Here is a 24,437-nt window from a genome sequence, read left to right on the forward strand (position 1 = left end):
TCACATAATATTGTAACGCCTCCTTGTTTTGCCCCTCTCGGCTCCATCAGGCATAGGACCATTTAATCCAGGTAGGTTTGTATTAAACTAATGTGAAATATGCCTATGACCATTCATTCCGGGCAAATTTGGATTAAATTGATGTGAAATAAACTTAGAAGTTGAGTCCCTACTATGAAGTCCAGTGATACCATTGGCTAGAGCAGCAAAAGTGGCTCCGCCCAAAATAATATTTGGAGGTGGCAAGTTGTTCTCTGATTCAATGGAGTTGCGCCGTCTTAGATTTATCGGGGGCCGAAGACTCACAAAAGGATCACTGGAGTTATGGCTGGAAATCGTGACAGGCATTGACCGGAACTATTTGGAGCTTTCTCTATTTTTAGCAAACATGAGAAAGACTTCTTCAATAATTTCTTCCGATACTCCTCGGTCAGCCCAAATGATTTTAAGCCTATATTGTAAAAACAATACATTAATATCATTTTTGTTGACCGTCAGATTGAATGCCAGGTTATTCTGTCAAAATACTGATGCAAGAACTATAATGTTAGTCTTTTATAAGACTTAAATTGCAATCCCGTTTCAAATTTTTGGATAGTTATGTAATTCCTTTGTAATTGAAAAAACGATTTAGCGAAAATTAAGGTATTTAATAAAATATCATTTTAACAATCATTAAAACAACACTTGATTGTTTTGTCATATGTTTTATGATATATTTAAATTTCATCTGTAACGTACTTAACATGTTTCCTATGAAAAAGAGTTGTTGTGTTGTTTATTTATATTCAAATCTATGGTGCGCAGTGCTACTTTAGGTTTTGGATGTTTTTCGTTATATTGCAATTTTATCAATGTTATCATGACTTGTCAGCTATATGTTTAATAAAAGTAAAGTTGACCATCTAGAAAAGTTGTTGTGTGTACATTGTTTATGAGAATTAACTCCTTACCGGTGCATGTGGCCGCAACCTCCGTCAGATGTTCTTTCTCGTTATCAAAGTACAGCAAGTCACAAAAGTCCACTCTGCTTGCTGGCTTTATCCTGTAAGATTGAAGAGTTAACCACCATGTATCGTGTCTCAATGTAAAATATGTTGGAAAAATCCTGTCAACTTGTTCTAACAATATTGCGATGGAAACCAAACACTTCATCTACTCTATAAGCATATTACAATAGACCCAATACATGAACATTGTGTCATTTGTAATATGCTTTAAGAGTGGATGAAGTGACCTTAACTTTGCATACTTTCGGTTTAATATATACAGTAATCAATAATATAATCTAAAATAATTAATACTTGACAAAGTGGAATATTTTGGATCCCGGGTAGATTTCCTGCTGGTCAATAAACTCATCCCATTCGATCATCTTTACGAGACGCGCACACTCCTCCTTCAGGAACGCCCTGTAAAACACAAGCATCAAATCAATAAATACTGTTTCATAATGAGACTTTGCTTTGTGATAGCATAAGTGATTCAGCATTAAATTATATATATAAGTCATAACCTGTAGTTTAACAATATCGATTGTAACAATGATTAAGAAGGAATTTATGTTGACTTATGCAAAGTCACTCTTTTTTGAGGGTGTCGACTTTTATAAAATGCCACTTTCGTTGGAGGGTATGGTCTGGTGTCCTTTAGGGGTTAACCGGAGAAGACAAACTTGTCCGGCTTTATAACCACAAACCAGACTCATATCTGTGATTATGGCCTAATGACTACTCGCCTTGGTACACCAAAGGAAATCAACTTGTAGGACATTGACCCCATGGAACCCTCGGCAGCAACGAAAACAATAATTCATCGAAATAAGACACAGCTCCAGTCGGTTTAATGTGGTGGAGACAGGGTTGCGCTTGTCGTTTATATCAAAGAAAACAGCTTCAATAATACCGGGACTGATGTTTTATACTTTGGGTACATGCTTGGATTCCAATTAATCTCTCTTTTCGAACGTATTCATTTTCTTGTCCAATTGCATACAATTTTACATTAATCGAAATGCATTGCATTGAGTTATACTTTCAGTACTACGTTTTAAAAACGAAGACATGGGAAGTCACTCTCGAAGTTTTTGGATTGCGGTATATGATATCGTGCTGTACATTCTTTAATGAATCGATTTTAGTAACATGAACTTACATGAAATTCTTGTGATTGTTAGACCAATCGTTAATCCATTAAATTGAGTAACTTAATGTTCAAACGAATGAAAGCATATAACTGGATAGGCACTGAGGAAATAGTTCTTAGAATGAGTATATTGCTATTTTAACGGTTTCTTTGTTGCAAAATTATTGCGTTCTAGAAAACAACAAGGGGAAACGTTTATTAAGATTAAATGCCATACTCAAAAAGGAAAATTACATTGTTTTGAAAATTTCGGATATATCTATTTTTATTTACAAAAGAAACTGTCTGATAAATATAATCTTACATAATCAAAATAGCAATGAAAGCAATTCCCATTGGTTAAAAATAACGGCTTTCAATATTATTAAGTATTGATAGTTTCAATTACGTTTTCAAGATGAAACGATAAAAACGTCTTTCGTTATCTTACAACAGGTGATGAAACAAAATCTTATGAAATTAATACATCAGACTTATCTGATTGATGGCTTATCATCGACCTTTTCCCTAGGACGCCTTTTACCTTATTATTGTTATAGAAACCTCTTATTAATATTATAAACTAGTTATAAAATAATGCGAAAAACAAGACAACCCTATAGTTGGTATTCAATTTAGACGCATAATCTTGTCTTTACAGATTTTTGAATTATATTTTAAGGTGACACAAAATTGCTATTGTTGTCAATAAAAGCACCACAACTTACTCGGAGGCAATTGCATTTTTGAAGCCATCAATATGCAATCTATGCAGTAGCGGATTGATGTCAGGGAAACTTTTCACTTCGCGTCCAGAAGCGTCACACTCCTTGATCTCGCCCCTGAAAAAACAATAAAAAATTATATAATGATATTCTCAAATATAAAATAAGGTGTACTTATGAGATTGTAGAAGGAAGCAATATAGGGATTCCGACAATTATGTATTATATACCGTTTGTTCTTTTGTTTCGTTCTTTGAAAGTGTAAATCGCATCCCATTAAATAAATTTATACTTAATATTTAAAAGCCTAAACTAACACTGGTAAGGAAAAAAAACATTACTCTTATAGCGATTTTTGGCTCGCTCACAATCAGGCATAAACCAAGCCTTTCATTTCCCAAATAAATCAAAAGGTTTTATTTGAAAAAAACAAGGAACGTGTAGGTTGCGAACACGGAGATATATATAAGCATTTTTCATATTACTTTTACGTACCATTTTCATGTATTGTGGCATACCATAGACAAACGGTGTCGATTCGGCAGCAGTGCTTGTCACTGAATCAGTAACAATATTACTTAATATTATTTCATTAAATTATTTTAATAATTTAACATTTACTTTTATGTCGTTTTGGAGTATGTTTTGTAATTTTATTACTGAAATTGTGTCACATCTAAATCATTCCCTGATAGCTGTAAATTATGTTGACATTCAAACACATTTTGTTGATTGATCTTAGGGGAAATTCTATTTTCTATCTCAATACGCAAAGCTTATCATTTAAAATGATAAGCACATGAACAGATGATGATGTCCAATGATAAACTGTGTTAAATGCATTACAATATCTCCAAAACGCTGACAATGTATGGCTGGTGAATGGTATCATCGGCGAAATCTTTTCACCTGCGCTCTATATTATGCTGGGTGGTAATATAATCAAAAGGTTTTCGATGTAGGAATCTGCTTCAGGAAGCGTAAATATATTTCTGGTATGGAAAAAGCAGTCTCGAAAAAGATCTGTCTTAAAAATATACTGCTTTATCGATATATCTATTTTAAGAAATTTAACTCGGCAATTAAGATTATAATAGCTTAACAGACATATCAATATTAATGTGCTTATTACCCCATTGTCATTTGCGGTGAGGTCAGCATTTTTCTAGAGAGTTTGAAACGACGTTTTCATCAGAAATTTTTACAATAAATATATAAAAACGACACTGAAAAACCACACTAGAAGATGTTGTAAGTGCAACAACCTAAGAGTGTGTACTTCTCCTACAGACATTTATTGAATTTCTTGTAATTGTATAATTAAATATCGAGAACCGATAATTTGTTTGTGCGTATTAAAGCAGATCTGGTTAAGTCCATTTTTTTAGTATTTTACATTGCTCTTATCATTAATAGTTTATTCGCGTTCTCCTTTATTCATTCACAAACTGCTCCTGAAAGTGCAATGATAAACAATCCGTCTAATTTAAAATATGGGAATATTCCATTTTATAACAGAGTAAAATTGTGATACGTTTTCGTCTACAGTAACAGTAATGTCTGTATAATATAATAAGACTTTTTTGATTACACAAAGTTAACGAAGATTAATATCATTAATGAAAAATCGACCGGAGACGTATGAAGATTGGTCTTTAATAGCTTCGTATATAGCTTAATTGGGTGCATTTGAACCTTTGAATAACTTTGTACAACAAGTCACAACTGGAACAAATTGTACATGTATTTTTAAGTTAATACCCTACTTTTTCTAACATACTGCAAAATCAACATACACCATTTAAACAAACGACAGTATATTGATATGGAGGTGTTTTAATATTTATGCAAAAAGCTACAAATCAAACTTTGTTAACACAATGCTTGATAAGCTAATATGGGATGTCAATTGAAATATTTCTCTTTTTTTCAAATTCCGATATGCTTTCATTGGCTACTTTTGATCAGGAAATGACTATTTGTTGTGGGTCAATATATTGTCTGATATGCGTTGTATAACGGTCCATTTTTCTATAAGTAAGATAAAAAAAGTATAAATGGAATTCAATGTATGGTTGCGGCGGTCGGCAATGCAGTTTTCTATGTGTTGTACTTTTACTAATAGTTTTCTTATGTATCCGTCTACTTGTACTGCGAGGTACCAGCCATTTGTCCTATTAATTTATATCAATCATATAAGAAGAGGAAAACACTATATATTTGATTGCGAAGGTGATTAAAATGTAAGTGCAACTGTGTCATCGCTGTTAATGTCCGGACGGGGTTTAAAAAATGTATTTCTAGTTTACTATGATAACGAAGGACCGTGTACCACAATACAACTACAGAGGCAAGTTCAGTAATTAAAACAGTCCAAATATAAACCCTGTTTTGAAGCACAAAACCACAATCAATTTGAGTGACAAACGTATAAACATCACATACACAAGTACAAGCACCAAAGCATATCACACAAGTGATAAATGATGGGATTATCGCATTGGAACGGTCGGTGAAACAAGAATTCACCGGAACAAGAGTGTACCGGGGGTATAAATTAGTTGGTATGCCCATTATCTAACACTTGCAGTCACTTGAAAAGGTACGAACATACGACGAAACAAACCTGTCGAAAGCAGGTTTATCTCGTGGGTATCTAATGTACGTAAGGCAGACATGATGTCTACCAAATCATTGAATGTTTTGATGGGCGTCTTAGCGCTTGGATAATGCGTGAAATATTTTGGCATAAATAGCTCAATGAGTGATGCCATCTTCACCAGAAAGTCTCCCTGACATGACTGTTTCACAAAACTTGTTCTGGCAATATGTAGATCAGAAGAAATCCTATCTAAGATTAATATTTCCTTATCGAAATCAGGCCGCACGAAAACCGGTTCATATTTCATAGGAATTCATTTGCTTGTTTATTTAACATACATTACAGGAATTAGTGCGTGTTCAAGCAGAGTGAAAAATCGGAGGTAATTTATGGGATCACTGATACAAATGTATATATATATCCGATGATTTCTAGACAGTTTCTTTTAAACACAGTCATTCTTGCATTCGTATCAAAACAGGATGAAGTTAAATGAAGCGTTGAACAGATTATTTCAAGACCCATAGCACGTTTTAACAACATGCAACATTCTTTTGTACATTTTTGCTGAAAAATATTGAAATTCAGCCATACGAAGGTCATCGTGTTGCTCTGTTCAACAGCTTTGAAGTCAAACCTTACCATATAAAATATTGGTTTAGTGAAAAATACGTAAAAATACCTCAGGAGAAATTAAAACATTTTGCATTTTGCTCAAATAAACAATTCAACGGCATAGCAACTCGAAATGCAGTCTATTGCAGATGTAATCAACACCTATCTAAAGCAACAATTAGAGCATGATGTTGGCATTCTCAAGTAATAGTTTGTTGACTTTTGTTGAGACCTCCAGGTGCACGTGCTCTGGTCTTGTCATTGTTATCAAGATTTTATGAGTTTAAATTGCTTTGTTTCCTGTTAGGTTTCAATGATTTCAATTGATAAACATATCTGATAATATCAGCTATTTTGCTTTAATCAAAATGTTAACGTTTTGCGGACTGTCTATCAAAAATGCGAAGACATAATGGAATTAAACGCCGTATCGAAAACACCATGTGACTAATGGGCCAAGTGATGAAATATTGGCAAATCAATCGATTAAAGCTATTACTAAAAGATGTGTTATGTGTAGGAGGATATGTCAATGATTATGCCAATTTAATATTTAAAGGTCAATATCCAATTATGACTTGCGACTGTGTACTAATTGTTATTAATACAATTTAAATAGTGTTGCTGGTTTATCCAAAATAATATTGATATTATTGGACAGGATAATGCATACTGATAACCTTTATGTTTAAGACATGACTTGAAAAACATTTTATATTAAGTTGTTGTAGTTATTATTTTTGTTCATTATTTCAACTTAAATCGGACGTGAAATACTTATTTTGTAATTGTTCAAGACCAAAATCTTATTTGTTATATTATGTTTTTAAAATACGTTTTTCTACTAAATAATACCAAAGAATTATGAGATAGCAGGACCAGAAAATTCTACATCGGATTTTTCAATTGATATAATTCTGAATTATCACCATTATCCAATCATTACTATTGTTAGAACATATCTATATTTAGATTTAAATTTATTTTATATTGAATTACTTGAAAACATGCATGTTTGTATGAGTTTATGATGCTGGCGCATTGCTGGTGAATTGCTAGCTCTATTCATGCGCATTAGTAAAACATTGTTAACATTCTCAATTATGTTTGTTATTTATTATTATACAGCGCAAATGTTGATAGCAAACACATCTATTTTATTTCCTGAATCGCTTCAAATGCAAGTCTTCTAAGATAAATACTTGTACTTTGATGTGTCAAAACACTTTGATATCGTTATCCAAACAACGCATTCACCCTTTTCTTTATTAATAATACAAAAGAAACGACAAGGTAAGGCCAAAACCCCTTTTAAAGACCCCTCAAACTCATTTTATCCTCCCCACCAACCATATATTGATGAAGCCCCTCAAAATGTATGTTATGTATTATTATAATGACTCGTCTTATACAGCATACATGTTTAAAATATTGTATCTGACATGCATTCACTTAAATATATATGTTATGCTAGACATGAAACTATATGCTGACGATATGCAAACATAGTGCACATAGTTTTGTTATGGATATGTAAGTGCTCATTCTGTTTATTATGCAAAAACTTATTAAAAATATTAATTTGTCGATCGACCGAAAAAACGGCCATAGTGAATAGTCAGAAAACAGAACAAAAATAAATTAAAAGATACTGACTAGTTTATGCGCATGGGTATATCTAACATGTCTAGCTAATTACTTAGGTTTAAGCAAATATGTAACGCCAAATCATACCCCGTTCAGGGATCGCTAGCCAATAGTTTAGGCTAAATGCATATATTGCGGTGTTACGGACAAGGACATTGAAGCCACGAATGCCTCCAAAGACTTTTTTCAAATACTGAGCAAATTAATTGTTACTCATTTAATGTGTCCGAGGATTTGAAGAAGAAACCGTACGCTATTTGCATATTGGTGTTGTTTTTCGTGATCAGTTTACACAATTGTTTTATTTTCTTCATAAAAGTCATTCTATTTTATTGCTCTATTTTATAGTAATAATGTAGTTCGAAGATATTGAATTATACAAGGACAACTCCAAGGATAGACCCAGTAGCGGACAAAAATATATCCCTAACATATTGGAGACTTCTGCTTTCATTTGCATGAACAGAAAGGTTCTTTAAAGTTATACATACGTATATCACATGACTTTGACTGACAATGACTGATTCTACTTTCTACGTAATTACCTTCCAACGAATATTTAACACAAATTACAAAGTATGAGCAATATATCAAAGTCTACAAAAACAAAAACAATTCGCTGTTTGACACAATCAACTTGAAGACAAATGGCAACATATACCTCCACTGTGAGGAGGATCATACTTATACAAAACTCGTTTTTTAATATGAAGTTAGTGTCTGTTTGGAAATTACTCTTCATTGTAAAACACACATATCAACACTAATAATATACATGAAATCAAACATGAACAAATACACGGAATAACAGCATCGTTGAAACATCAGTAACAATGTAATAGAGTGTCGGGCATAGCTCTTGATTATCTTGTTATTATACATAGTTTAGCTAGCAGCAGGAAAATATATGATTTTACATGCATTCTATGCACTAGACAATGCACTGACCTACAACAAAATAACGTATTTCTTTGACCTGTTATTTAAGTTAGGTAAAACAATAGTATTTATTCAACCTTTCCATTGACACAGTTTTCCCTAACTACCTATCCTTATGTTCAGGGTCGGAATTCCAGAAATTCCAATATTTCCGACGTAATAACAAAATAAGTCTGATGAAAGAAGAAACGACGTGTTTATTTTCCGCCCTTGAACAGCAATTACATTTCAATCACACCCTCGTTTCGACATCAGCAAAATATTCTATTTTCCATTTGTCATTTTCAGAAAATGATATTTTGATAAATCGGTTGAAAACTGCATTTGAAATAGCTTGATATTAATTGTAATATTGGGTTTTCACTTGATTGTCAAGGTAGATGATGAGCGTTTTATTGTTGTTGTTTACTAAAAGCTCAAGGTTAATGATATTTGTTTTATCGGGATTTCACTTAAAGGTCAATATCCAGTATTTACATTTATGCCTTTTTATATTGCGATAGTGACTGGTTGCAAACATTGTTGTTTTGCGCTTTATGAAATATATTTCCTTGGTTATAGTCTTGGCATTGATATTTAAGTTAAAGTTTAAGTTTTCTCTGTAACAACTATATCAATTTATGTCTTTGTCTATTTTATCTGAACGCAATCGCAATCGTAAAGTGCTCAATTTTGACAGCATGTTTTGGCGATTGCAGCCGACATGATAGATGCATCATTGGTGTTGCTTCCTGCAATATTTCCATGATGACACAAGATGACTTGTGCAGCTGCGAACAATCGTTTTAACGAGTGCACCCACGAGCGCTGTAAATACTGGCAGAGGAATGGTTTCCCGCTCAAAAATATTCCTCTTTGTTACAATACATATGAAATGCTGAGAAATAAAGCAGGAGACAAACCTAACAGAGAGAGAGAGAGAGAGAGAGAGAGAGAGAGAGAGAGAGAGGGAGAGAGAGAGAGAGATGTTGTTAGCAGTTTTGTTATCAGCATAACTGCATTAATTGGTTGCCGATATAACATTAAAATTCAAAAAACTTACTGAGGTCAGACGTGTTCCTAAGATAATCGAGGAGAACATATGTTTGTTTGAGCATGGCGTTTAAAGGAGTTTTTGTTCAAGAACATGTTATAAAAATATATTCAGAGAGCTATTACTATCGCAGAGTTCAAAAGGTATACGATGTGTATTTATCCAACACAGACTGGTCATGATTTCTATATTGATGACTATGAAGCAGTGACTTGTTTTATATTACTTGGTAAGGTTCATATTGTATTTCCTACAAATTAGGCAAACAGTATAGTGTGGCCGTACATCTTCAAACAGGTAGCAATTGTCTTGTTTCCCAGGGAAAATCGTTGTTACCTGACAAAAGTTCGAAATCTCAGACATCAACATTAATATGCTCGTCGATTTAAAACATTACCCTCACAAGACATGATCGTAGTTAAATATCATCAACGTGAAGTGCATTAATAACTTAAACAAGGAGGACTCAGAGGAGATGCCAATGCACAACGCTGTCTAAAGTAATTGTATTAACAATTTGTATTAGCATTGTACTATCGTTTACGGATACCAGCATAATAATGATTTATGTACTTACCGCGGTGTTACGTGTCGGAAGTTCTTGTATATTTTAAACTCTTGGTGGCTCTACCAAAATATATTATATAACCCTGGGCTTTCTGTGCCAGTAAACTATGCCTGTTTGATATTTTGGTTGTAACAGTTAGCTAATTTAATTAAAAATTGAATGTATAGGTAAGTGTTTGAAGATTTCTACGAAAATAAATCGTTCATGTCTGCAGCAGCCAGACGAACGATTATATTTCCGGAAGACTTCCAAATAAATGAGGACGAATGCAATGGATACTACTAGATGTTTGGCTCTACCCCTGAAATTGTTTGCTTACAAAAAGGCAAATGAACCACAATAAACGAAAGTATTTGGGTTTTAAGCTTTTTAGCACAATATTGTCATCATAGTTAATGACATGAGTATATGGACTTCATATGATAGTGTGAAGACTATTTAAAGCTTCTGATAGTATGGGACTCATTACACACATAAAATTTTCAGTCGAACTAAAACCTTACAATTTTAATTTTTAAGATCAAAATGTTGACGTTTCACCAACCAATACTTACGGCAAAAGGGTTGATTAATATGAATAGTAGACGTAAACCATTTTGAAAGTTGCTGCCAAACATTGTCGAAACATATATTCAACCACTGTAAGCTAATAATATAATGATACAAATGTTTGATTATGTGTATATTGAGAGCTAGCATTATTTTTGGAGTAACACATGCATCAAATTGTGCACATGGTGCTGTACTCTCTAAACTGTTTGAAAGGAAGAAAATATAGTGAAGCTTATCACATATCATGCCATTATAGCGCCAGGTGGTTCCACGATGTTCACTCTTAAGTGGTCGTTATAACAACGAATCATGCTGAGCTGATAGATATGATGAGATATTTAAAACGATGTTAGAACAACTTGAATATGGAATTAATGATTAATGAAAGCTTAACTTAGCATTTCATGATACGTGCGGTAGATAATATACTAGTGATATAAGTATGTGATTTGTTTTTTTATGTCTTTGCAATCCCATAACTCATATAAAACACTGATCACCCACACGAGTTGTAAGTAGTATATATACGTTCTTAAAACGTTTAACCGTCTGTCCTAGAGTTAGGTTATTTGCACATTGACGAAACATTCATTTGATTAGTCAGAAACACATGTGGAGTTATGTCCCTTTGGTATCTTTTACCCGCCAAAAATTGTAACGCTGGTGATACATTCATAGCTAGTGTATTAATTATACATTGGTGATGTCGGGAAAGTGACGTTTTGTCCTTTTGTGATGACACTCATTTCATTATGATCAATACAGCGGCATTGATGTCTGAATTAAAAAAAACCAACAACTTCATATGTATCGCGCATTATCTTTACAAAAGGAGCATTGCCATTCCAAATGTCTTACTTACTTATTTAATGAAAATGTTGTATTTTTTCTGTTCGTGTTGTCTTTTACACAGCAAGGGACAAATGTGTACCATTTCGATGATTTATTGTTTGACATGACATATCCGTTACTCTCAAGTATTTCTCAATACAAAAGTGGGAAGCGATGTTCAACAATTAAAACATTTATGATATCGCATTTTATTGAGTGCTCGTACACTATTCTCAAAAATAAAACATGCTTCCATGTTGTGGTGCTATTTTGTGTTGTGCAAATTTTACAAAGCACTATTTTATCAAATATTTTTTTTTTAATTTTCGTTTGCAATTTTATGAAATGTATTTAAAACTATGATAATGTGTTCCATAATGTGCCATGGTTTTCCATATTGCATCAAGGAGTTCCATAATGCATCAAGGAGTTCCATATTGCAAGAAGGTTTTCAATATTGCATCAAGGTGCTCAATATTACACCAAGGTGTTCCATATTGCACCAAGGTGTTCCATATTGCATCAATGTGTTCCATATTACACCAAGGTGTTCGATATTGCATCAAGGTGTTCCATATTACACCAAGATGTTCCATATTGCACCAAGGTGTTCCATATTACACCAAGGGGTTCCATGTTGCATTTAGGTGTTCGATATTACACCAAGGTGTTCCAAATGCACCAAGATGTTCAATGTTGTTCACATTGCATTATGGTGTCCCATATTTCAACAAGATGGTTGTTCACACTGCATTACGGTGTTCCATATTGGGTCAAGGTGGTTGTTCACATTGCATTATGGTGTTCCATATTGCACCAAGGTGGTTGTTTACATTGCATTATGGTGTTCCATATTGCTTCAGGTGGTTGTTCACATTGCATTATGGTGTTCAATATTGCGTCAAGGTTGTTGTTCACATTGCATTATGGTGTTCCATATTGCACCAAGGTGGTTGTTCACATTGCATTATGGTGTTCCATATTGCGTCAAGGTGGTTGTTCACATTGCATTATGGTGTTCCATATTGCACCAAGGTGGTTGTTCCACATTGCATTATGGTGTTCCATATTGCACCAAGGTGGTTGTTCGCATTGCATTATGGTGTTCCATATTGCACCAAGGTGGTTGTTCCACATTGCATTACGGTGTTCCATATTGCACCAAGGTGGTTGTTCACATTGCATAACGGTGTTCCATATTGCACAAAGATGGTTGTTCACATTGCATTATGGTGTTCCATATTGCACCAAGATGGTTGGTCCACATTGCATTACGGTGTTCCATATTGCATCAAGTTGTTTCCCATTTCATTACGGTGTTTCATATTTCACCATGTTGTTCCACATTGCATTTTGGTTGTCGACATTGCATTATGGTGTTCCACATTGCACCGAGTTGTTCCATATAGTATTACGGTGTTCCACATTGCATAACTGTGTTCCATATTTCACCATGTTGTTTCACATTGCATAACAATGTTCCTTATTTCACCATGTTGTTCCACATTGCATAACAGTGTTCAATATTTTACCATGTTGTTTCACATTGCATAACGGTGTTCTATATTTTATTGATTACGATATTACATTTTGCATTATTCCGGTGTTTCATATTGCACTAAGTTGTTCCACATTGGATAATTACGATGTTCCATATTGCCCCAAGGAGTTCCACATTGCACCAAGGTGTTCCATAGTTCACCAAGTTGTTCCATATTGCACCAAGGAGTTCACATTGCACCAAGGTGTTCCACATTGTACCAAGTTAGTCCAAATTGCACCAATGTGTTCCACATTGCACCAATGTGTTTGACATTGCACCAAGGTGTTCGACATTGCATCAAGGTGTTCCATATTGCACCAATGTGTTCCATATTGCACCAAGGTGTTCCATATTGCACCAAGGTGTTACACATTGCACCAATGTGTTCCATATTGCACCAAGGTGTTCCATATTGCATCAAGGTGTTCCATATTGAATCAAGGCATTCTATATTGCAACAAGGCTTTTCATATTGCACCAAGATGTTCCATATTGCACCAAGGTGTTCCTCATTGCACCAAGGTGTTCCTCATTGCACCAAGGTGTTCCATATTGCACCAAGGTGTTTTACATTGCACCAAGGTGTTCGACAAGGCACCAAGGTGTTCGACAAGGCTCCAAGGTATTCGACATTGCACCAAGGTGTTCCATATTGCACCCTGGGGTTCTACATTACATCACGGTGTTCCAAATTGCACCGAGGTGTTCCATATTGCACCAAGGTGTTCTACATTGCACTAAGGTGTTCCATATTACACCAAGGTGTTCTACATTATATCAAGGTGTTCCACATTGCACCAAGGTGTTCCATATTGCACCAAGTTGTTCCATATTGCATTTTTACGATGTTCCATATTGTACCAAGGTTTTCCATATAGCACCAAGGAGTTCCATATTGCACCAAGGTGTTAGATATTGCATCAAGTTATCCCATATTGAATCAAAGTATTCCACATTGCATCATGGTGTTCCATATTGCAACAAATCCAAGACAGTAAATACAGTGGGAGATATACTCTGCAGAGTTTGTCTGGTTTATGCATTACCTAATGGGTATGTTCATAATGGGCGCACGTGAGTTTGGTTTCTGGAGTTTTTTCTTGTTGTTTAATGTTTATTGATTGTGCTTTTTTATGTATGTGTTTAGTATCTTTGGCGTTTTCCCCGTGCCAGTGTTTAAACTTTTGGCTACTGAGCTTGTTTCTGTAGTTTTTCACATAAATATTGTTATTACCAAGCCGGCCAAGCTTGTTTCCACCGGGTAATCCGGTTTCCCCATCAACACAAGAACGTACTCTCGCGTAAAATCGTTCCAACGAAATTGATTAATATTATAATGTTATAACCAGTTGCACAATCGTTGCAAAATAAATATGTTTTCACTAATAAATGATTTGGACGTGTTTCTGATCGTAATGATAACTAATCTAATTCAGATTTAGGAAATTTGCAATCATTATCTATTTTATGTATTTAATCATTTAAATTACTTTTTTGATTGCTAATTGATTTTCTAAATAAAAACAGATGACTAAGTGTGTTTGCTGGGTTTGGCAGAAATACTTGATTAGCGATATCTGGTTAACTGTAAAAGCTACTGCGAATCATGTGTTTGATAAACTCTTCAGCGGGAACATGATTGTCTTGTAATAACATTTTGACTACTGACGGTGAAGACGAAGAACTAAAATTCATAATTATACTGTAAACTTGCAACTATGAAAACAGATTTGAGTTTTGTGCATCAAATTTCAAGTTAAACTTTACCTTACATATATGTTTAATTATACCAAATTCGTTTCTCCATAGAGATGTTCATGTTGAAAGACCATAACACTAAAATGATAATATAAATTACGCATTTCTGAGCAAAAAACGTTAAAGAGCACTTACTTAGGTTATGTGCATTTAATGTGATGCATAATTATAAAGCACTCTCTTGTTACAGAAACGCGTAATATCTAGTGTGTGAAATGGTAATTCTAAGTAATATGATAGTAAAATGTAGTCTAGCCAAGGCAAATACCGTTTAATCATTCATAACATTATACATGGCAAATGAGTTATTTATACAGTACTTATATTACATGGATATGCATTTTTTGAACTTCAACATAGTGTGTGATTGGTGAATGCTCAAATCACTCAACAAATCAAGGCAACACACAGTTTACATAGATACCAGTTAAAATGAATATTAAAATTATATTAGAATATTTGAGATACCTACTTGGAACGTTCGACGAAAATACATGAATTTAATTGGGCGATAAACCTCTATATATTGTCCAATCTTACAATTATCAAAACGTTAACCTATAACACTACTTAATTCGATTATTGAGGTTACGAAAAAAAAAATTCTTAGAAAGGAATGATAGATTAAAATGGTAAAGTCTCTCACGTTAATATGATAAAAAAATCTACAAGTTAAGTTCTGACCGAGTCGTCTGGAAAAAGATCGGCAGAAATATTTTTAGAACTGCATGAGGTTGTGGTTTTTATTTCGTCAAACCATTGTTCAATGCCATTTGTGGTAGAATATTCGAGAAACTTAAATATTTATGCTAAAAGCTACAGAAACAAGCTCTGTAGCAAAATGTTTAAACATAAACCCGGTTTAATGGCACTGGGTAAACGCCACAGACATAGAACAAAAAATCACAAACAAGAAACATGGAAGAACAGCACAAAACACCACAAACTGCACAGTGCATACATACTGTATATAAAAAACTAGGTATGTTTATCAATGATTGTTAGGTACCGCTTTAGAACGGTCAGTAACATGTAAATTTACTGGGGGTTTAAACCAGTTTAAGTGCACAAACCTCACTCTTTTCCCAACAATCCTAAATAAAGATAAAATGCAACAGGTAAATCTTATCAAAGTATGCATTAACTTGAGGAAACCTAACAATAAAAAAATAATAATAGACTAATAGGTAAACCCCAAGTAATTCTATGATAAGAGATCCCAACTCTATCTGCAGACGGAGGAATACAATTCAGAGCACCTAATGCAGAAACTTTTCAAAGATACGATGCAGTCATCATTTGAAACTATGAGCATCACACACAGTCTGCCTTATAAAATAAAAGGTTTAAAACTGTGTGATCATAGAGGTTCATAATAAAAAGCATCATTGTACTAAAACTGGGAAGAAATAAAGAAAACATTATTAAAAATAAAAGCGACATATATTAGCTAATCTTTCCTTCCAAATGATTTGAAAATGTAAAATATTTGAAGAAAATGTAGTCACATGCCAAAACACTCCGAGTCAGCCAAAAAAGTTTTAGCCAAAAAAAGACTAACATTGCGTCACAACACTACAGTGTGAATGACTTAACTTCCTTTTTCAATACCAATAATGTTCATGATGGATCATATATACTAATTGTTTATATATATATTATACATTACTATGCTTTCTAACTACCCTAGATTATTTCTTAATTATGCATTTTATCCTACTTACTTATGTACCACATGGATTACGACAACTGTATCTTTTGTAGTTTTTGCGTAGTTTTCTAACTCCAAATTTACTTGGGTTTGTCTAAATCTAAGTCAACCAAAAAGAGGAGCGGTATATGTATCTGTACTTGTCACGTGACTTTTTAAATGCTAAATATACACACTATTGACTTAAGATGTTTTATGAATACCGCCCCTTGTCCAGTATAACTGTAACACATTCTGCTCTCATAGAAAGTCCCCTACGTAATATGCTACTTCAATTACAAACTGCGTATTCAAAGCAATTGCGTATACACTTTTTTAAGTAAGTTTTATATCTAAATACTTCGCCTTAAGTGAGCAGTAATATGGAACAGATAAGCATATTGTTGCTGTATGAGAAAAATGTAAACCTTAGAGTTGCGATAAATTTAGATAAAATCTGACGTTTAGAGGGAAGATTCTTGAATTAATTCATATAAAATTATAATGCGCATATAAATACGTCCACTAATAAAAACTACGTTTTACTCTTAATCGCATAGGATTTGTTATCTAAACACGCCCCTTCCAGATAAAGAAGACACTGCATTTTTCCTATTTAATCTGGTATTTTCTTTGGTTTGAAATGCGTTTCTTAAATTTCCAATGAATTAAACGGAATATTATAACCGATTTCGAGTCATTATTTCCTTGAAATGCCAAAAAAAAATGTTGTAAATATGTATTTTTCTAGGCGGAAAAGAAACAACACTTGCAACGTTGTCCCGCACTTTCCACTGCTGTAATATGAAATATCCCGGGACTCCGATACAAGTCTTCTTTATGAGGTTTGAAACGTTACGCAGGGTTTCTATCTAGCGGTTCAATTTATCATGCGCATGCGCTTTGGTGTAAAACTATGACGAGCATTCTAAAATGTATTGAGTTGTGATGTTTCTGATAAGAATAACGCTATTCTGAACATATTAGTTATGGTTTATTCTTCATCAGTCCACACTATTAACAACATGCTCCAGACGATATGATAGATGGCACCAATGAAGTTGCTTCTTGCAATGTTGCCATGATGACCTGAGATGTCTTGTGCAAATGATATTAATCGTTAAAATATTCTGGCAAAGTATTGAAGCATGCTATAAAATCAGGCAGAGGAATGGCTTCCCGCTTTATTTGTATATTCCACTTTGGTTACAATAAATATGAAGTGCTGTTACAACTATCGGGTGCATGGCAATTCTTGTGAAATCATGGAAAAGAAGAATACCGAGTATGCAGGAAGTGAGAACATCAAGGTATCAAACTAGTTGAGCTTAGCAAACTGCAGCTTTTGATTATTAGCAGTCGAATGCCGGGGTAGTGTTACTTTAAGCATGATAATTGAAGAAAACAGTTCCATTTGTCCATTGTCATATACAAGATAAAGACACATTTTGATAAAACAATATTTTCTTTGAGATCAGCATCATTGTACAATCAATTGCCAATAACACCGGATTCAATGGATTAGACGAGTTTCTAATAGAACTGAGAAGAATATCTGCATGAGTAAGGCGTATCATTTTATTACTTTTAGTTTTTGAAAGAAATATCATTAAACGTTATTTCAGCACAGGAGCTAGTACCATTAAAAAGTTTAGCTTTCTTTTATGTGAGTGATTCCACTTGAATTCATACAATATAGACTAAACATAATCTCGCTAAATATTATATAATTACTTTGGTATGCTGTAAAGTGTCTTTGCTTACACTGGTAATTATGGTAACAACTTGAGTGAATAATTAACTTTTTGTCCAGCTTAAGTTTTTGTTACCCTTTAGCGACAAATGTGTTCTTTGATACTCTAGAAATAGAGACTTTGATTTTATATATATTAAGAAGTTATGTTTAACGGGTATTATTTCAGTCAGATAATAATCATTGGGAAATGTATCATTGATTGACATTTTCGTATAGAACAAGACGGTATGCATCCGACAGTAAACGGTAGACTCTATTTTAGACCTATGTCAATGTTGATGTTATTGAAATGTTAGTCCTTGAATAACCAGAATGTTACTAAGCAACTCATATTAACCGTTGACTGCATTTTATATAGTTTTTATCCCTTGATTATGTTTTAAATAGCCAGACATTCTGTTCTGTTCACTCTGTTCTGTTCATTACCATGGTACCAATACGGCGAGTTATCAGAATAGTGACAAACTAGCTTCATTTAAACAATGCTTTATGATTAGCATATATTATATTCACAAATGGGTATTGTCATTTGAAATGCTTTGTTTCTTAACTTGATTTAAAGTGCTGCAAATCTTTGTACTAGTTATCAGCAAGGTAAACTTTTGTTCTTTCAATGTAAAGATTTTATGTTTGACAAGTTTCTTCCTCTTCCTCTTTTTTTAGTATAACAAATAAATGCCCCAAAATGGACTGACGTATGTCAAATGATGCGGCTGTTTAAAAAACGATCACTTCTGTATTTTAAATTAGGTCGGTATTTACGATGTTGATAAACATACAGGTGCTTGTCGAAGGGTCTTTAATGGTTAGGATGATATATTTTGACAGATATTGGCAGAAGTATGAAACTTTTGCACATCAATTAGATAATATCTGTTTTGACGGTTAGTCTAAAACTGGAACCGTGATTGATTATATTGTCTGTGATTTATCTTTTCTATTCCTAGAATCACCTACTGATTTTAGACTTTAGGTTGTGTACTGATTGCAATTTATTACGTGGAACAATTTTGATTTTAACCTCAGCAGATTACTTACATGGTAAATGTGTAATAATAAATGGCGAACAAAAATCAGATTAAGTATTTGCATTTCAGATAGCGAAATAACAGCAACCCGTACTTAACAAATCCCCTGTCGTTTTCTGATCACGTTTCATGCTAGTGGCGTGTGTTCATGTCTGCATTTTACACGGTGTAGTTTTAGACATATCAACTTTATTTATCTAGTAGAGGTAAACAACATTTATACCATAAGTCAGTATTTTCACTTTTTAAATGCAGTATGTGGAATAATTTGGACTTCATCCAAATAGGCTATCGACTATAACAATGTCTATATCTCAATTATAAATGATGATGCAATTGTCCTGCGAGGGAATTGCTTTCACAAATGTTAATTCATGCCAGATGACATGGATGCGAAAGTGCTAGAACCATGAGATCTCGTTAATGAAACTTCAACGATATGCATGTATATTGTACTTTATTTATTTGCATTTAGGATTGTAATTTCCAAAACAGATTAATTTGGGTACAGAATGTGTCGGACCATGTATTCTGTTCTTTATTTCATAAATACTAAGCATATTATGAGCTTCTTTGGCAAATTTTAGGAATATATTGCACATGAAGGTAAGTTCAATTCAAAAACTAGTTATTTATGCAGGCAATTAGGCTTGGGAAATGGACATCACAATCGATAAGCTGGTTTACTCAATGTTAGAATATACAACACACCAAGGTCATGGCAGCTGACTTGACTTCATTATTGTATCTGTCTTTGCCCAGATTTAAAAGTTTACTCCTATTTTGAGAAACTAAATCATCCATGTGGCAGATCAAACGTTCAGTGAGATACTTTACTAAATGTATCGTACGTAAGTTAGTTATCATCACTGTTTGGCCTGTACATTATAAAAAAAATAGTTTGTGTTGGGAAATAGCAGTATCAAGATCATGTATCAAAGGCTGAACTTAACAGTATTGTTTAAGGGCTTTTAGAACTAAATAATAAAGAAGTTACAGTAGCAAATTTGTATGTGTTGATTTACGCATATATTCTTGAACCTGGATTTGAATTGCGCACGCATCATTGAGGCTTATTCCACATACTTTCTAAAATTGTGAAAAAACACAGTTCCAATTCATTTGAAGCTTGATTACTTTATTTTGTCGGTAGGATCTGTTACATATTTTACTGAGTATAAATACACTTATAAGAATTACTTTTTGACTTTTAGTCAATACATGTTTGGATTTAAACGCGGCCAGGTGAACATACGAAGATATATCCATTATAGAATGGTGACACTTCATTTAGGAAAAAACATTACAGATATCCTTTGACGCAGTAAATGAAATGCGGTTGCATCCAATATTACTTCCCTGCAGTCAATATTCTTAGCCATAATCAACTCAGGAGCAGTATACTGCAGTGAAATGCCAAATTATTGCAATACCATACAATGACAATCTTAACAATTAAATGCGGTTTATGATATAGACTACGGACTCAGAAGTACTATAAAATTGCTTCATTAAGAAAAATTCGGCCAACATTGCGCTGTATTATTCAGAATACAAGTTTAGTAGCAATAATATAAACTAATGATGCTGTCATCTGAACAATCCTTCATAAAAAAATGTGGACAGAACGTCCTGAAATAAATAATTATATTTTAAACATTATGATCATCAAAAACAATACAAGTCTCTATCCTCCTTTGCTTTAGAAACGAGTATTGGTATAGTGTTGGCACAAAATACTAGTAAAATGTACTCTTATGTACAACTGGTTATAATACGTGACTGAAACTACGTTAATTGATTGCTGAAATACTTTCTCATTCTCCTCACATAACATTTCGTTTTAACACAATTGTTCTCAATGGGCTTTTCACCTACTGATAATCTAGTTAAAAAGCTGGCGGATTAACATGTGAAAATGTATCTTTTGTTACCTGTAGTCTTGAGTGACATTGATACCGCTGGAGAAAACACTTGTTAAATATCGTTTTCTAAATTTGCTAAATCATTTTGCCTTGCCTTGAGCGTAAAACATATGGTGGAGGATCAATGTTATTCTTGCAACAAAAACTGAACGTACGTAAGAATAGCATGCACTAGTTTCATCACGAGCAAGATAATAGTATTTGCGCAATGAACACGTCACCTCAAATGTCTTTGTAATTAACGTTATGAAAACTTATCCTAGCTACAGCGGGAGACATATATGTTTATCAAGCGAATTCGGTGTTTGACATGCCATTTCATCTTCCCTCTTTCATTCTTAGTATTTTAAATAAATCTTTGAAAATGTAGTGACATTTGTAAAATAATGCGGCTAAACGGTGGTTGCTGCAATTTGAACCATGACAGTTTGCACAATATGATTGATAAACATACAGGCGCTTAAGATGGTATCTATAATGGATAGGATGATATATGTTGACAGATATTGGCAGAAGAACAACAGTTAGTTGGACATATTATTTAACGCTAAGTCTTTGTTTGTTAATAAATTTGTCTCCATTGTGTGTGTTTTATAATTTCTCATCCTAGCATCTGATACTATTTTTAGATTTAAAGCCGTGGAACTACTTTAATCGAAGCCATGTTGATTACCTATCCAATAAATATGTCTTAAATAAGGTAGAAACAATCACGTTATAATCTTTGTTTGGGTTAGAACAATCATTCTATGTTAAGTGTTGTCTGGTTTGTATATTTTATGTTTTTAAAACAAACACAAAATAAGAGCTTTTGAAACTGAAATACAACACAAAAATTTGCATTTTATTCTACATTAATAATGAAACGGGTTTAAACGGAACAGATTTTTTATTTTTTGCAAATGCGTTTCTGTACATAGCGAATCAGGACGAAACACTTCAAATATGGATCTATCAGTGTTTTGACCAAATACACTACGATGTGTATAAAATAATGCTCTACGCCCTTTCGTAATAGAATCGCATCAAATCACCGAGCGTATACATATTTAAAGTACTTTTACAAAAAATGTTGCATTAGCACTTGTTGATCAACAAACGAAAATCTACCCTTCTACCCCTGAAAGTTATGTTAATTCATTACTGAAATTGTTTTTCTTTCCCTTGACAGTAATTATCGAGTTTATCTCATTGTAATCGTTTGCCTGTACACCTATAGATAATCTCGTGTCTTTAAGCTGACGGATTAACATACGAAACGTCTGTTGTGTTATATGAACTCTTCAATGACATTGATTCCGTCGGAGGAAGTGGTTGTTATTGTTAAATACTTTTCCCAACTTGCTTGAACTTCATTGATCATGTGCATAAAACAGCAAACACTTGCCTCATTTCCACAGTGCCAAATCATACCTAGAAATCTGACGTGATAGACCAACTTTTCAACACTTGCTATCAGCTTTAGTATTCCAGAGTTTAACTGCAAACCTACACAAAAGAGACATATTTGGACAACACTAAAATTCATGTAAACCAAAAAAACACCTTGTCTTCCGTACGTATGATGAATAATGAAAAACATATTTTGTTTGTATGTATTTCATGACATAACTGATGTTTAAACTAATGTTAATACTACATGTATCAATACATGTTCGCGCTAACGTCTTGGAACGTAATGCTTATCCAAACATTTATCAGTAATTGAAATACAAAAATTAAAGATCGGTACTTGATGTAAAGGCAAGTTAATATAGGCCTGCAGTCCTAAAAGAAATATTCATTATGATTTAACATTAGCATTATTTTATACAATTGAGTATTTGTTTTTAAAGAAGTGTAACAGACAAGATACCTTTGCATAAAGAATAGCTGATTTTGATTATGACGTCGCGCCTATCCAATTAAGGTGCAATAATTAACAATGACGTTATAATTCCTAGCGTATTATATGATATAAACGTCAAGTATTATCTAAACAGAGGACTAGGCGAATGTGAATATAGCTTTAGAAAATAGAAGGCAATTTAACCTCGAGAACTAACTTTGCGTTTTAGAACTGCTCTGAATTTGACGTCTTGACTTTTGTACTTCTCTTTTAAAACCAGGGATATATATAATGTATTTTATACACGTGTTTTTACTGCTTTTCAATTAAAAACCGATAATAAATTTGGCTATACACTTTGAATAGATGATGTGAAAGATAAGGTTATTTCCCTGTTCTATTTCTAAGTACATACATGCTATAAAGAAATTTATTTCTGCGTTAATTTAATGTCCTTGACACAATTTTGGTAACTTTAATGCTTCGGAAAGATTGCAATGGACGAGAAGCCAAAATACAAGGAAGCAGTTATATCAGAGGAATCAGTAACTTCATGTGGGGTCTTACCGGAAATGTACGATAGAGCATTTTATAAGATACTGTGTTGACTGTCATTATGTTGTTATAACACATACTGGTTCGATAGTTTCATCCGTGAGGAAGCAATCAATTTTAATTAAAAAAACTGTGTGATAAATCGAGTGTGTATACTCTGTGTTTGACAGAAAGATGATTGCGTTCAGATAAAATAGACGAACACACAAATTGATATAGTTGTTACAGAGAAACTTTTAACTTAAATATCAAATAGCCAATACTATAACCAAGAAAATATATTTCATAAAGCGCAAAACAAAAATGTTTGCAACCAACCACTATGGCAATATAAAAAGGCATAAATGTAAATACTGGATATTGACCTTTAAGTAAAATCCCGATAAAACAAATAACATTAACCTTGAGCTTTTAGTAAAAATACATACAATTAAACGCTCATCATCTTTCTTGACCTTGAAGTGAAAACCCAATATAACAATCAATATCAAGCTATTTCAAATGCAGTTTTCAAACGATTAATCAAAACATCATTTTCTGAAAATGAAAAATAGAATATTTTGCTGATGTCGAAACGAGGGTGTGATTGAAATGTAATGGCTGTTCAAGGCCGGACAATTAACACGTCGTTTCTTCTTTCATCAGACTTATTCTGTTATTACGTCGGAAATATTGGAATTTCTGGAATTCCGACCCTGAACATAAGGATAGGTAGTTA

The 24,437-nt window shown here is 33.4% G+C and overlaps 1 pseudogene; it reads right to left on the reverse strand.

Annotated features, from left to right (window-relative positions):
* LOC128221522 (uncharacterized) lies at positions 1-3,986 on the reverse strand (annotated as a pseudogene).
* Positions 3,987-24,437: the final 20,451 nt, after the last annotated feature.

The sequence above is a fragment of the Mya arenaria genome, chromosome 16 (assembly GCF_026914265.1).
Source record: "Mya arenaria isolate MELC-2E11 chromosome 16, ASM2691426v1".
NCBI classification, from domain to species: Eukaryota; Metazoa; Mollusca; class Bivalvia; order Myida; family Myidae; genus Mya; species Mya arenaria.